The sequence below is a fragment of the Chelonoidis abingdonii genome, chromosome 9 (assembly GCF_003597395.2).
Source record: "Chelonoidis abingdonii isolate Lonesome George chromosome 9, CheloAbing_2.0, whole genome shotgun sequence".
NCBI lineage: Eukaryota > Metazoa > Chordata > Testudines > Testudinidae > Chelonoidis > Chelonoidis abingdonii.
This window is the reverse complement of record NC_133777.1, coordinates 21,795,232-21,810,882: the sequence shown is the minus strand read 5'-3', so window position 1 is coordinate 21,810,882 and position 15,651 is coordinate 21,795,232. Positions and strand designations below refer to the sequence as shown.

Below are 15,651 nucleotides of genomic sequence, written 5' to 3'. Positions count from 1 at the left end.
CTGCAGGCACCCCTCCCCCGCTCCAGTTGGCCAGGAAGCGGCCAGTGGGAGTGCGGAGCTGGTGCTCAGGGTAGGGGCAGCATGTGGAGCCCCTTGGGCCCCCTGCGTAGGAGCTGGACTTGCTGCTGGCCACTTTCAGGGCGCAGCACAGTGTCAGAACAGGTAGGGACTAGCCTGCCTTAGCTGGGCAGCACCGCTGATGGGACTTTTAACAGCCCGGTTGGCAGTACTGACCAGAGACACCACAACCCAGTACCACCTCCATAGATCTTCCCTAAGCCTATCTCTGAGGATAAATCAACAGTCAGGTGTGCTGCTCTACTCAAACTCCTCATAGGGCATATCTATGCATCATGTGGGAGTGAGCCTCCAAGCTCAGGTCCATGGGCCTTTGGTAGTGAGGCTCACACTAGTACTCCAAAAATAGCTGTGTAGACACTGAAGATTTGTCTCTGAATCTGGGGAAACTTTGAGAGCGTGAGCTCCAGCCACAAAGTTAAAGCACCATCTGTACAGCTGTTTTAAGAACACTAGCACAACCTTTGCTCCCTTGAGTCTGGATTCAGGCGGGGAGGCTTGCTCTCAGACACAGTGTAGATATGCCCAGAGAGATCCTGTTAAATCCTCTGAGGAGAATTATCCCAGATACTCAAGTTAAGTTGTTTCCTTGGTTAATTTTGTAAAGTATGATCCTTCTGGTGCTGATGCCAGACAAAATCAAAAGGTTCTACCTGGTGCAATGAGTCTAAGCAAAATTAAGCTATCTCAGTAGTGATTGCCTATGTTCAAGAGTAATCTTCCTTGCTCTCTTGGTGTATGAATCCTGAATCCCTGTTGTCTTCAAAAATAAAGGTCTAAATGAAGAACTGATTCATTGTCCAGTCAAGAAAAGAATTGCACATATTGGCATTACTTTATCACAATAAGTTTCCGTCACAGAGAAACCATAATAATCTTGCATCTAATAGGAAATTTAAATCCAGGGTCTTGAGAAACTCATGACCTCTAACATGGGTTAATTTTAGGCTTTTCCTGTATTTCCTACCATGATCTCTTCTTGGAACTGTGATGCTAGGAGCATACATTTTCTTAATGATTCTGCTAATTTTTTGGAAGTTTTCCATTTTTTCTGAATTATTTTCTTTTTTTTTATGCGGAACTCAAGGAAATATTTAGTTTCTTCATTGTTGAATGGTAAACTCTTTAAATTTTCCATATGTTTCTCTTTTTACTCTGCTTATCCTAGATGGGTTTGACATGGAGGCATCAGTAGGTTTCTGTAAGGGGAAACCCTACTTATGCTACATACTTCTAGTATGCCATTCAGGCTGATCTCTAACATGTTCTGGAATAAGTAGTATATCTGGTTCTGTGACTTCTCTGGCAGTTCCCATTGCTGGAATCACTGGAATTAGGAGAGATTGGAAGAAGGAGCCTCTGTCTGAGTGGGAGGGATTTTCCAGTGAGCCAAGTGATGTTTCTGTTTTATGTTAAAATCAATATGCTAAAGAAAGTCTGTAAACATCATCAATGCAATTCTTTCCATTGTGCCTCTTATATCAGTGACAATTGGTTTTGGAAGTGGTTTCTTTTTGATAAGGGAATCCTTTCTGTAGACTTGTTTAACTGTTACAGAACTTGTTCCAGTTTTGATTGCAAGTGAAGTCTTAACAACATGAAAATATATTTTATCCTTTGACCCCCAAAGCTGAATTTTGGAAAATTTTTGTTCCTAATCGTTGAGGATTTGAATTCGGATTCATTTGCTGGTAGAAATCCATTTTCTGTGTGATGCATTGTTTTCTTTACAAGATACTCTTCAGGAAATGGCAGAGTGGCTAATAGAAGAATTTTTTTTCTTGATTCTGCACAGGAAAATCACTGTATCTGGGGGATTAACAGTTGTATAATTCTGGTACGTGAGGTTGGGTTTCTGAAACCACTAAATCAGTTCAGGCTTTTAAAATGAGACCAGATTTAAGATGATGATGTCACACTAGATAAGTAGTTTACTTGAACTCTTACAAAATGCAGACGTTTTTCTATTTGCATGTTCTGCAGATAAAAAAAAATAAAATCATCCAGATACCAATTTTCACTCTTGATGTGTAGCTGAAGAATTCATGTACATCTTCCAAAGTTCCTCAAAACTGCTGAAAAGTAAAAAAACAAACACAAACGACAACCCCCACCCTGATTTTACAAATCCATAGAGATTAATAGGTATATTTCCTCTAACCTTTTTGTTTAGTCTTTAAAAATGCCACATACATATTTTTAAATTTGTTAAGGTGATTAAACTGAGTTTCTGTCCTATTAATTGTAAAGGAAAATTGGATGTTGTAAGAAACAAGTACAGCGTTTACAAGAAGGAAAATATTAATGTACCATCCTACTACAAAACTTCATTCATGTGTATATTAATTCCTGGGATAGCTGTATTTTTCTTTACAGAGTGTATTTCACTTCATAAAGTGAGTACCTCCACTGAACCTCAGAACATACTACTTTTCATTCCAAGGAATTTTTTATTTCTTATTTCACAGAGAAAATCCCCTGTGTCTGAGAGATCTAATAGATAACCAAGAACAGTCCTTCCTCTCAGACCAAATATAGAGGGTTGTTACAGACCAGTGGTCCCCAACCTTTTCATCTGGCGGGTGCCAGACGAAGGACTGTGGCGGCAGTGCAGCATCCGATGAAATGCCGCTGAATTTCTGCAGCATTTCGGCGGAGATGCCTCTCGATGATGTCGCTTGTCGGCAGCAAGTGGCGTCATCGAGAGGCATCGCGGCCAAAATACCACAGAAATTCGGCAGCAATGCCTCTCGATGATGCTGAATTTCAGCGGATGCTCCACCGCTGGCCAGGATGCAGGCGCAGGCACCGCATTGGGGACCCCTGTTATAGACTGTTGTTACTATGTCACCAAAGCCCTTACCTGCATAGTTCCGTAAGGTCATATTATTCAACATCTATAAGTAGCTGTTGGGAGAGTTGGTGAGACATGAGCTGAAGTGTCGGTAGATGCAGATGACACCTAGCTCTATAGTTCCTGTACATCAGTGGTTCTCAAGCAGGGACATACAGAGATCTTCCAGGGGGTACATCGACTCATTTAGATATTTGCCTAGTTTTACTACAGGCTACATAAAAAGCACTACAAATTAAAATTTCATACAGACAATGACTTGTTTACAGTGCTTTATATACTGTATACTGAAATGCAAGTACAATGTTTATATTCCAATTGATTTATTTTATAATTATGTGGTAGAAATGAGAAAGTGAGCAATTTTTCATTAATAGGATGCTGTGATACTTTTGTATTTTCATGTCTGATTTTTAGTTTTTAAGTGAGGTGATACTTGGTATATGCAAGACAAACCAGACTTCGGAAAGGGATACAGTAGTCTGAAAAAGTTGAGAGCCACTGCTCTACATCAAACTTAAACAGCAGTGTAACAGGTTTTTAGTGTTTGCTTGAAACACCTCTACGATTTTTGAAGGTGTTGATGCTACTGGGGAAAATGTTAAGTGGCTTTTGCTGACTCACTCTCATTCATATCTCAGCACTCCATCCAGATATAAGGGTGAGAGAATCTAGAGTGTGGGCTGAGCTTTCCCAAAGAAGGAAACTGAGCCCTGGTCTACACTTGGTGTGGAGGGGCAGGGAGAGGGGAAGACAGAGAGGGTTGATCTAAGTTAAGCAACTTCAGCTGCGTGAATAACATAGCTGAAGTTGATGTACTTAGACCTACTTACTGCGGTGTCTTCACTATGGTGAGTCAACTGCTGCCGCTCCCCCATCGACTCTGTCTGCACCTCTCGCCGAGCTGGAGTACAGAAATCAAGGGAGAGCACTTGGGGATGATTTATTGCGTCTAGACTAGACACAATAAATTGATCCCTACTGGATTGATTGTTGCCCGCCGATCCGGCTGGTAGCGAAGACATACCTTGAGAAGCAGCTGTGCGTAGGAGAAGGTATGAACTAAAATGCGTCGTCTTATTTTTTTAAATAAAGTCATTCCTGTGGAAGAAGATGAGTTTTTAAAGCAGTTTTCTCAGTGTGGATGCTGTCTAAGGCTGAACCCAGGCAACACCTAGCTGACTCTGGATTAAAAAGGAAAGTCCACTTCTCCTACTAACACTTTTTTGTATTCCTCCGTGTCACCTCTATTTATGGAGGAAAAAAACTCTATGACAAAATCCATAAAACCACCATGTTGTTCTCCTTCAAATGCTTCTTGAAGACTTATCTCTGCTCTGAAGCTTCCAAAACAATGCTGTCTAGCAATGGTTAGGCAGTTGGCAAGCTGTCACCTATGCAAAACATGCTTGTTTCACTGTTATTTGTCTCGCCCACACCTACATTTATTTTATCTACTTGTTGCAGCTCATGTCATGGCATGAGCCTAGAGCGTGAGTGAGCTCCTTGGCTCAGGGACTGACTTCGTGTCACGTGTTTGTACTGCACATAGTCCAGTTGGACCTTATTCCGTGATATTGGGGGCCCTGCTACTGTAATATAAAAATTCATAAAGCTCTAATATACAGTTATAAACATATGTTTATGGAGTGTTTATGAATGGAAAGAAGCAAATGAACAGCCAACAGTAACATTTTGGAACTAATCTAAATGTTCAGCAAGGTTTGGAATTGGTTCTAAGCACTTTCTGGAGCATAGTTTGTTTTTCCAGATTGTTTTACTGATATTTAACTGCTTTAACCTGTAGTGATTTTGTGACATGTTCTTTTCATTTTGTTTTCCAGGGAGATTGAGTTGATTTGCAGTTTAAAATTCAGATCTGAGAAAGATGAGACAAAGGTTTGTTGATAAAATAGCTCATTTAAAAGAAAAATAATGTTTTGTATACACTTTGAAGTTTTGTGTTTCTTTAGTATCATTGTTAAGGCATCATGAACTAATCAATTATCAGATAGCAATCAATCCAAAACAAGATATGTCTTGGTCACAAGGTGTTATGAATGTAATGTCATAACTGCAGTTTTGATTATATTGGAAGATTAAAGAGGGTTATGAGCGTATACTCGGGAATAAGATATCCTATCTGCGTGACTAATATGGTCTCAAGTACTGTCTTTGATACCTGTTTATGTGCCAGCCAGTCTTGTCAAGAGTTTTGACAACCAGCTTATATTCAAGTGGTGGATAACCAGTCGGAAAGCATGGCAGACTTGCCACAAATCAAGTGTTTTAGATTTGAGTATCCAAGTTAATTCAGATATGGATATGTCTTGGTGCCAGTGATGTACTGCCTGTATTTTAAAGAAGAGGCGCCTACAAATATTTTTTCCCTTAGTCTGTGATAAACACCCTATAGTGGGTTTGGAGGGTTCAGCAGAGAGGCAGAAACAGGGTTTTGTTTGGGTTCCTGTTTAGACAACAAGGCTTTCTAAACCATAAACCATACTTTACTGGAAATACTAATATTTTGTTTCTGAAAAATATGTGTATAGATGTTTGTGAGTGTTTTTTTTATTTTTATATAATGTTTTTTCTAAATATAATTTATTTTATATTTTTTATATATTTTTCTAAAATTATTCTTGCAAGCATCACTCATTAATTCTGTCTTTGCTCCTCATTCATGGAGATATTTCATACCAGTCCTGCACTTATGGTGCATCTCACAGTACCTTACACTTAATTCAGTCAGTAGTTAATGTGGCATTCTGCTTCATCTGATGAAAATCCAAGGAACTAAGTCATTTTATTAAAAATGAAACTTTTAATATTTATTTTGATTTTGATTTTAACCAGATAAAATTCAGTGAATGACTATATAATGTTAACACACTCTGTTGGAACACTGCCAAAAATAAAAACGTGTCTGCATTAGTACTGCTACAAGGCATGATCCCGAGAGAGACTTAACTGACACTTAGGGACATTTGTAATGAAATGTTATTGACAACATTAATGGAATGAGGCCCATGGTTGTGGTCTTTCTGTGTCTCTTTCAAATAGTTACATTTGATGTCAGAGTATGAGGTTCAATAACTATATTTTTTTGCCTTCCATTAGAAGGCCTTCAAGAACATTTTAGGCATTAATTATTTAATTAGTATCTATTAAGTATTGCAACACCCTTTTGAGACATATGGGTATTATCCCTATTTTACAAGTGAAAACATTTATGCACAGAAGTTATTACTGAAATTTTGAGATATAGGTACCGAAAGTAGGCCCCCTACAGCTGTATGTAGGCACCTAAATAAGTGGCCTGGTTTTCAGGAGGAGCAGAGCAACTGCAGCTGCCAGTGAAGTCTGTGGGAGTTTAACACCTCTTTAAACAAAACAAACAAAAAAGTGCTGACTCTTCTGGTGCTGATTTAACAAACCATTTAAGCCTGTTTTTAAAGTTCAGCAAGGCATATATGCTTTGCTGGATTAGGGGTTTAAATATAGGCACCCAAGTTTGAAAATTTTGTATTCAGTGTCGTCTTCAAGGGCCCAGGGTGAGTCAGTGGCAGATCCTGTAACAGAACTGAGAAGTCTTGGGCCTCAGTCCACAAAGGGACTTAAGCACCTAAATTGGGATTAGGTGTCACTGTGATCCACAAAACTCCTGCTGAATCATGTAGGCACCTAAACACACTCATTTCCTAAAGTTCTGCCTTTGGGCACATGCACCGCTGCCTCAGTCTAAACATCCAGACACCTGTCTCCTACCTATGTCCGAGAGCAATCTTAAACCAGGTTAAGATGGACATTTGCCCTCCTAAGCTGTGTGTGATGCCTGCTCTGGTAGGCAGGTTCAGCAGTGCCTAGCAGAGCAGATCCCATTCAAAATCTGGGTAGAGCTGATGGTGCTGCTGCTGCTGCCGCCACCAGTGCCTACTTTAAAACTTTTAGCCCAGTGGTTAGAGCACACCCCTGAGATGTGGGAGACCCAGGTTCAATTCCCCCCTGTACCTTAGAGGGAGAGTGGATTTATACAGGGCTTTCCCACCTCTCAGGAGAGCACTGAGAGAGATTCTGATGAAGGGTTCCTTAAGTCTTGTCTGTTAAAGCTGTTCCACTATGGATAAATAATTAAAAAGTGATTGAAGGAGGAGGACTGGACCTCCCACATGGGTGCCCTACCCACAACTGAACTACAGAGTCATAATTTTTTCTCTTTCTCTCCCCTTCCCCCCCAATGTTCCCCATCTGTAAAATGGAGTTAGTGATATTTCCTTTCTCCCACTTACTGCACCTCCTCTTGCCATTTTGTGCAGAGTGAAGCAGGCACCTAACTCTGCAAGAAATTGCTGTGGCTCCCAAGCTGCCTGACTCTAGGAAATGGTTTCCCATTTGTTGATCACCAAGCAGATATAGGTGCCTCCCTTGTTGGCATCTCTCATTGGCTAGCTTAGGCAGCTCCTCACCTTGTGTGGATCTCAATCTCTGGTGCCTCTGTCTGGCCATTTGTTGTATAGTGAGCCTAGGTGTCTAACTCAGGGTTTGTGGATTGCAACGCTGTTCCTGTGATTTTCTACGCAATAGAAGTTAAGCATACTTCAACAAGGACAAGTGCAAAGTCCTGCACTTAGGACAGAAAAACCCCATGCACTGCTACAGGCTGGGGACTGTTTGGCTAAGTAGCAGTGCTGAAGAAAAGGATCTTGGGGTTACGGTAGATGGAAAGTTGAACATGAGCCTACAGTGTGCTATTGTAGCCAAAAAGGCTAATAGCATACTGGGCTGTATTAGTAGGAGTGTTGCCAGCAGATCGAGGGATGTGATTATTCCCCTCTATTCGGCACTGGTGAGGCCGCATCTGGAATATTGTGTCCAGTTTTGGGCGCCACACTACAAAAAGGACGTGGAACAATTGGAGAGAGTCCAGCGGAGGGCAACAAAAATGATTAGAGGACTAGAGCACATGACTTATGAAGAGAGACTGAAGGAACTAGGCTTATTTAGCCTGCAGAAGAGAAGACTAAGGGGGGATTTGATAGCAACCTTCAACTACTTGAAGGGATGCTCCAAGGAGGAGGGAGCTAGGCTGTTCTCAGTGGTGACGGAGGACAGAACAAGGAGCAATGGTTTGAAGTTGCAGTTGCGGAAGTCGAGGCTGGATATTAGAAAAAACTTTCTGACTAGGAGAGTGGTGAAGTATTGGAATGGGTTACCTAGGGAGGTGGTAGAATCTCCATCTTTAGAGCTATTTAAAGTCCGGCTAGACCGCACCCTGGCTGGGATTATTTAGGGAAAATGGTCCTGCCTTTAGCAGGGGGTTGGACTAGATGACCTCATGAGGTCCCTTCCAACCTTTTGATTCTATGATACACAAAGCACTCCTATCTCAACCACACTGCAGAAAGAAGGCGTTCAACCCAAAGAATCACAAAAAGGTACACAGGGTCTGATTTTTCATTATGTGAAAAACCTATTCAAACAGAAGTTAAAATGTATTTGATGGTGTCAGCTGTTTTTTCCAGTTTCATCCTAAAAGATCTTTTGAAGTCTCAGAATTATATTTTCAGGGCTGCTTACACATACACTCACACTTCTGGCTAAGAACTGTAAGTGCTGCTTGAGTCCAGTGTTACAGAATGGCAGATAAGGGAACGGGGAATGGCAAAGGTATGGTTGATACTGTTGGGAACAAGATTAGTAGCATTTATAGAAATGGGGAGGTATTCAAGGGAGAAGGTAGTTTTCCTGTGTTATTCACTGAAATGAGGAAGAGCAAGGAAGAAGAGAGAGGAGAAGAAAAATCTCATTAGCAAAGTCTTAGTTATTTATATGGTCAAGTTGACAGAACACAATTTTGGTTCATAAAGGCACTAGAATTGGGTGGGCGTATAGATCTGTATTGCTTAAATTGACTAATTAAAAGCCCAGTCCTCTTCTAATGTGTCTGTATAATTTTACACACAAAACTATATGAAAAGAGTGTTACAGTTGCAAAGTCAAGCACTAAAAGTTAGAAAATGTCAGACGTAAGGTTCCCTGTGCAACCTTAATTTGATCCCTTGTGCATATGAATTACGATACTGTCTTTATTTACATGATACACCATTTTTTCCATCTAGTCTCTTCCTGCACCCTCCTCCCTGCAAGATTTCTCAACCAGTTTCCGCTCTGTCTGCCTCCCCCACCTCCCTCCCTGACTACCAGTCCCCCATTCCCTTCTCCTTGTCCCATTCCACTCACTACACACACCCATCTCACAATCCAGCTCATGTCCCTTTTGGATTAAAATCAAGACTGTTTCTTCGCTTCTATACTGTTGAGCCCCATAGGTAGAGCATTGAAAGCACAGAGAATTTATCTGCAGAACTCTGACAAGTCTCTACTGAGTATGTATGAGCTGAGATAATTCAGACTTGTAGTGTGCCCTGATTTGGGATTGCAAAAGCCACATTCCTGACATCAGAACTCCTTGCCAAATTTCAAGTCCCCCCTACAAAAGGTGGTTGTGCTACAGCTTGTTAACAAAAGGGCTGTACACCTTTTTTAGCATGAGTAAAACAATATATTTTTGAAAATGGCTGAATGGTTTTAGCTGGAATTAAATAGGTATGTATTTATTAGCCCAAAGCAGACACCCAGTATGCAAAATTTCCACCCAAATGATTAAAAACTGGTAATGTTATAAGCAACTGAAAAGAGTTTTATAACTTTTACTTTTCAAACCTGATTAGTTTATACATATGTTTCCTGTAAAATGGCTCATCAGTTTCTCATGAGCCAGCATTCTGCAGTGGAGGTGCTTTCTCTGTAACACAATAGGTGACTAATCTTGCTGCTGCAAGTCTAACTATTGCTTGTTAAATGTGGTGTCTCTTTATTTGTGGCAGTGCTGTTACTTCCACATCATTTACCACTGAGATATCCCTGTTAGCTAGAATGAATGTTTCCTCTGTAGCTAAAGGGGGAGAAAGCCATGTCTTAGTGTTGCTGCAGGAGCTCTAAGGTTCCCATCTCTTTTAAGCATTAGCAGAGCTGAAGGAGAATCATGCCAGAAACAAATGAAGACCCTGACTGCTGTCAAAAAAAACAAGCATAGCAACCTGCAGATGGTGGTCAGACTGATGTCCCACAAGGCTAACACGACAAAAGCCATAAAGTTATGTCTACGCTGCAAAAACCAAAAAAAAAAAAAACAAACCCCACTCAAACACTGCATGCAGACTCAGAGTCCAGGTCAGCTGACTTGAGATTGTGCTACAGGGCTAAAAACAGCAGTGTAGATGTTCCCGCACAGGCTGGAGAAGAACATCTAGAGTGTTGTTTTTAGCCCTGTACGAACATGAGCTCTGACCTAGGGTCCCAGGACTCTGCAGGGCTGGAGGGTCTGAGCCTGTGTTAAGCTGGGACCTAGGGTCCGAGCCCTATTGCTTTCCTGTGTGCACATGGTTCCAACTTGACTTAGGTCCCAGAAGTGCAGTGGATGTATCTCAGAGTTCCTGGTGGCAGAGAAGCAGCACTGCAGGCAGCCAGCACAGGGGCCAGAAGTGCCATGAGTGCCTGGCCAAACACACTCCCTCTTCCTGCTCCAGCTCCTCACTGCTGCATGAAGCTTATCTGGAGCAGGGAGCAAAGCTGACAAGCAGGAGGTGGTTCCCAACCACCAGGATGCTGGGAATCGTCCCTCCCGCGCTGTGCTGATTAGATGGTAGTTCAGTATAACGTCTTCCCAGATTGCAGTCATTCCACTGAGACAACCACCAAAGCTACTAATTATTATGGCACCAGAGTCCCATCCGTAGCATTGTCATAGTTAGGATGGGCAGTAGAGTTTTCCCACAGTGCAACACATTCATTGGGCTAGAGTGTTGACACTGGGGATGTGGGGGGTGTTTGGAATTTCCAGCTTACCTCTGAGGGAAAAATGTGAGCTGTTACTGAAAACACTCACCTGTAAGAGAAAAGCCTTCTTGTTATGAAACACACTGCATTATTTGTTTGCAATGCAGTAAACATAACAAATCATCGGAGTATATTTGAACTGAATTATTCTGGAGACTATAGACAAGATTTTCCGAAGTGGCTAGTGATTCTAGGAGCCCAATTTCAGATATGTTAAAGGAGCCTGATTTTCTGAAAATGCTGAGCATCCAAACTTTGAAAGGTTAGACCCCTTTAAAATATCTTAACTTGGACACCCAAAAATCACAAGTAACTTTAACATCTTGGCCTATAACTGTGCTCTACGAATGGTTAAGTTCAAACAGAGGTGACACATAGTATGGAATTCAGATCTTGCAGTTATTGCCTCCTTTCTCAGTCAGAGATTTTGGTGAGATTTTAGACTGCCAGTAGAATAGTCTCCACATACATACTAGGAGCTCAGTCTGAGGTCTTTGTCATTTTAGTCAACGATAGTTGGAGCCAGAAAGGGAGTGCTGCAAATTCCTCCTGACCCCAGTTCAGTTCATAATTAAAACCAAGCAATTCTGGTTCATTTGATCCTGCATGCTTTGTTCTCCCTCCTTCCTGGTGCCCTGTTCTGCTACTCCTTTTGGGTGACTTCAAGTGAAATAAAAGATTGTCACTGAAAGGTAGCCTTGGTCTACACCACGAGTTTAGGTCGAATTTAGCAATGTTAGATCTATTTTTACTCTGCACCCATCCACACGACAAAGCCATTTCTGTTGACTTAAAGGGCTCTTAAAATCGATTTCGGTATTCCTACCTGATGAGGGGATTAGCGTTGAAATCGACCTTGCTGTGTCAAATTTAGGGTAGTGTGGATGCAATTCGACGGTTATTGGCTTCCAGGAGCTATCCCAAGCGCTCCATTGTGACTGCTCTGGATAGCACCCTCAACTCTGATGCACTGGCCACGTAGACAGGAAAAGCCCTGCGAACTTTTGAATTTCATTTCCTGTTTGCCCAGTGTGGACAGCTGATCAGCACAGGTGACCATGGAGTCCCAGAATCGCAAAAGAGTTCCAGCATGGATTGAACGGGAGGTACTGGATGTGATCGCTGTATGGGGAGACGAATCCGTGCTATCCAAACACCATTCCAAAAGACAAAATGCCAGAATATTTGAAAGAATCTCAAAGAGCATGAAGGACAGAGGCCATAACAGGGACCTGCAGCAGTGCTGCATGAAATTAAGGAGCTGAGGCAAGCCTACCAAAACAACTGAGAGGCAAATGGCCGCTCCGGGGCAGAGCCCCAGGCATGCCACTTCTATGATGAGCTGCATGCCATTCTAAGGGGTACCCCTACAACTACCCCCCCTCCGTGCTTTAACTCTTTCAATGGACTCTTATGCAACAGGGATGGGGATTTAGGGGAGGAGGAGGATGTTGAAGTTAGCGCACAGCAAGGAAGCAGAGAAAATGTTTTCCCCGACAGCCAGGGAACTGTTAATCACCCTGGACCCAATACCCTCCCAACCCACCCAAAGCGGGCTCACAGACCTTGAAGGCAGTGAAGACACCTCTGGTGAGTTTACTTTTGTAAATATTATACATGGTTTAAAAGAACGTGTGTTTAATGATTAATTTGCCCTGAAGACTTGGGATGCATTAACGGCCAGTACAGCTACTGGAAAAGTCTGTTAATGTGTATAGGGATGGAGCAGGAATCCTCCAGGGACATCTCAGTGAAGCTCTCCTGGATGTACTCCCAAAGCCTTTGCAAAAGGTTTCTGGGGAGGGCAGCCTTATTCCGTCCTCCATTACCACACCAGGCCAGTAGCACGTAGTCTGGAATCATTGCATAACAAAGCATGGCAGCGTATGGTCCCAGTGTTTGCTGACATTCAAGCAATAGCCGTTCTTTACCTCTCTGTGTTATCCTCAGGAGAGTGATCTCATTCATGGTCACCTCGTTGAAATAGGGGAATTTTATTAACAGGACATTCAGAGGTGGCCTTGCCTGCTGGGCTGTTCACCTGTGGCTGAACAGAAACCATCCTCAATGTTAGCCACGCGGTGAAGGGAGGGGTGAAGCGATCATCTCAGGGAATGGGGTGGGATGGAGGGCTTTAGTTGGGTTTGTGCTGCACGTTAACCCGAAAACCGCAGTCCTTCCTTTTAAATGGCCAACACACTTTAAATGGCCAACTCAACGGATGCTTGGTGTGGGACGTGAGAGCGCTGCTGTTTGAAACCATTCCCACGTATTATGAAGGTTAAAGAAGCCAAAAGACTGTGTGGCTTACCATGGCTGCCTGCAAGCCAAATTCTGTTGCCTGCCAGCCCTGCATGTGTGATCTCTCACACCAAACCGGCAGGCCCTCAATATGAGAGTCAAAATGCAATCTCCCACACTGAAAGAGCCCAGCAGAATGTGTAGAGGCAGACAATGTCAGAGTGCGGGAAAGCACAAAATGAACACGAGGACAGGAGGCTCGAGTGACAGGACAGGAGGGACCAGCGAGAGGAGATGTGGCGTCAGCGTGATGAAAGGAGGCAGGAAGCAATGCTCAGGCTACTCGACGATCAAACTCATATTCTCCGGCATATTGTTGAGCAGGACAGGCAGCAGGAGGAACACAGACCGCTGCTGTAGCCCCTGTGTGACCAACTGCCCTCATCCCCAAGTTCCATAGCCTCCTCACCCAGACACCCAAGAATGTGGCTGGAGGGCGCCCCCCCCCCCCAACCACTCCACCCCAGAGGACTGCCCAAGCAACAGAGAGCTGGCATTCAATAAGTTTTTTGAAGTGCAGTGTGGCCTTGTCCTTCCCTGATTCCCTCCTTCCCCACCTCTCCCAGGCTACCTTGGCAGTTATCCCCCCATCTATGTGACAAAGTAATAAAGAATGCATGAATTTTGAACAACGATTACTTTATTGCCTCTGCAAGTAGTGATCAAAGGAGGGAGGGGAGGGGAGGGCGGTTGGCTTACAGGGAAGTAGAGTGAACCAAGGAGGCAGGTTTTTATCAAGGAGAAACAAACAGAACTTTCACTCTGTAGCCCCCTGACCAGTCATGAAACTGGTTTTCAAAGCTTCTCTGATGCACACCGCGCACTGCTGCGCTTTTCTAATCGCTCTGGTGTGTGGCTGCACATAATCAGCGGCCAGGCAATTTGCCTCAACCTCCCACCCTGCCATAAACGTCTCCCCCTTACTCTCACAGAGGTTGTGGAGCACATGGCAAGCACTAATAATGATGGGAATATTGGTTTTGCTGAGGTCTAACCGAGTCAGTAAACTGCACCAGCGTGCTTTTAAACATCCAAAGGCACATTCTACCACCATTTTGGACTTGCTCAGTTTACAGTTGAACAGCTCCTGATGACTGTCCAGGCTGCCTGTGTATGCTTCGTGAGCCAAGGCATTAAGGGTTAGGCTGGGTCCCCAAGGATAACTATAGGCATTTCAACATCCCCAATGGTTATTTTCTGGTCTGGAAAGTAAGTCCCTTGCCCCAGCCGTTGACACAGACCAGAGTTCCTAAAGAACTCGATTGCAACACAGCTCTGCCAAATCCAGAATCATCCCTGACCTGCTGGATGATGGCATAACCCATTTTTTCATGGCCAGTGGTTTTAATTAAAACTGTTTTTTCACCAACACCAGTTACCGTTCTGTTGCTCAGGAGATCGAATATCATTGGTGTTTCGTCCATATTTCCTATTCGTGACAGTTCAAATGCATATTCTTTTCGATATTTTATAATAAACCTTTGGAAAGACTCGATTTTTTTCTTCCAGATCTCTAGGCAGCTTTTGGCTATCTTTGTTCACTGACAAAGACAGAGACCATGATGGTGCATGAAGTGAGTACCTCAACCCGCTGATGCGACAAACATTGACGGCTTTACTGACTTGTATTTGTCGTCTTTCGACATTTGCAGAGCACACAGATGAATTCCAGTTCTACTGATAATGTAACTTTTTGTCGACATTCAACAACCCAATTATTGAGAGCTTTCTCTAGTTCAGGAAATGAAGCGCACCTCACTGGACATTTTTCATGCTTCTTGGCATGTCTTTTAGTGTTTTTATTTTTTCTCCATGCTCTTACTTGCTTCTCATTGATACAGAATTCACTAGCAGTGGCGCAATTATTGTTTGCTTCTGCATATTCAACAACTTTAAGTTTGAATGCTGCATGAGAAGAAGACCTTTTTCTTTTGATTTCACCGTTCCTTTTAAATACTAGTATGACAATAGATTATTATTATTGTAGTTATAGATTTTGGAAGATTTTTATATAGGAATTTCACCTGCTTTATCACTGTCAAATTATTATTCTTTATTTGTTTCACAGCAGCCCTGTAGATTGGCATGTCTGTGGGGATAACAATTTTATTAGAAGTTCCATCTATTCTGCACATTATATTTTCATATTGGCTAGAGACTTATGAGGTCCATGTCATAAACAGATGGTTAAGGGTTAATGTATTTTACCTGTAAGGGGTTAAGAAGCTCAGTGAACCTGGCTGACACCTGACCAGAGGACCAATGGGGGGACAAGATACTTTCAAATCTTGGTGGAGGTAAGTCTTTGTGCTGTTTGTTTTGTTCTTTGCTCGCTCTTGGGGCTAAGAGGGACCAGACGTGCACCCCAGGTTTCTCCAATCTTTCTGAAACAGTCTCTCATGTTCAAAATAGTAAGTACTAGCTAGAAAAGGCAGAGTAGCCTTATGTTTGTTTTCTTAACTTGTGAATGTGTATTTTGCTGGAAGGATTTTATCTCTGTTTGCTGTAACTTTGAAGTT

The 15,651-nt window shown here is 42.6% G+C and overlaps 1 long non-coding RNA gene across 1 annotated transcript in view; it reads left to right on the top strand.

The window, feature by feature from the left end:
- Positions 1–15,651, top strand: part of LOC116824409 (uncharacterized) — a 35,730-nt gene that overhangs the window by 1,078 nt on the left and 19,001 nt on the right. Inside the window, exon 2 of the long non-coding RNA XR_004373616.2 lies at positions 4,777–4,831. This is a non-coding gene — a long non-coding RNA (uncharacterized LOC116824409). The remainder of the gene's footprint in view (positions 1–4,776; positions 4,832–15,651) is intronic.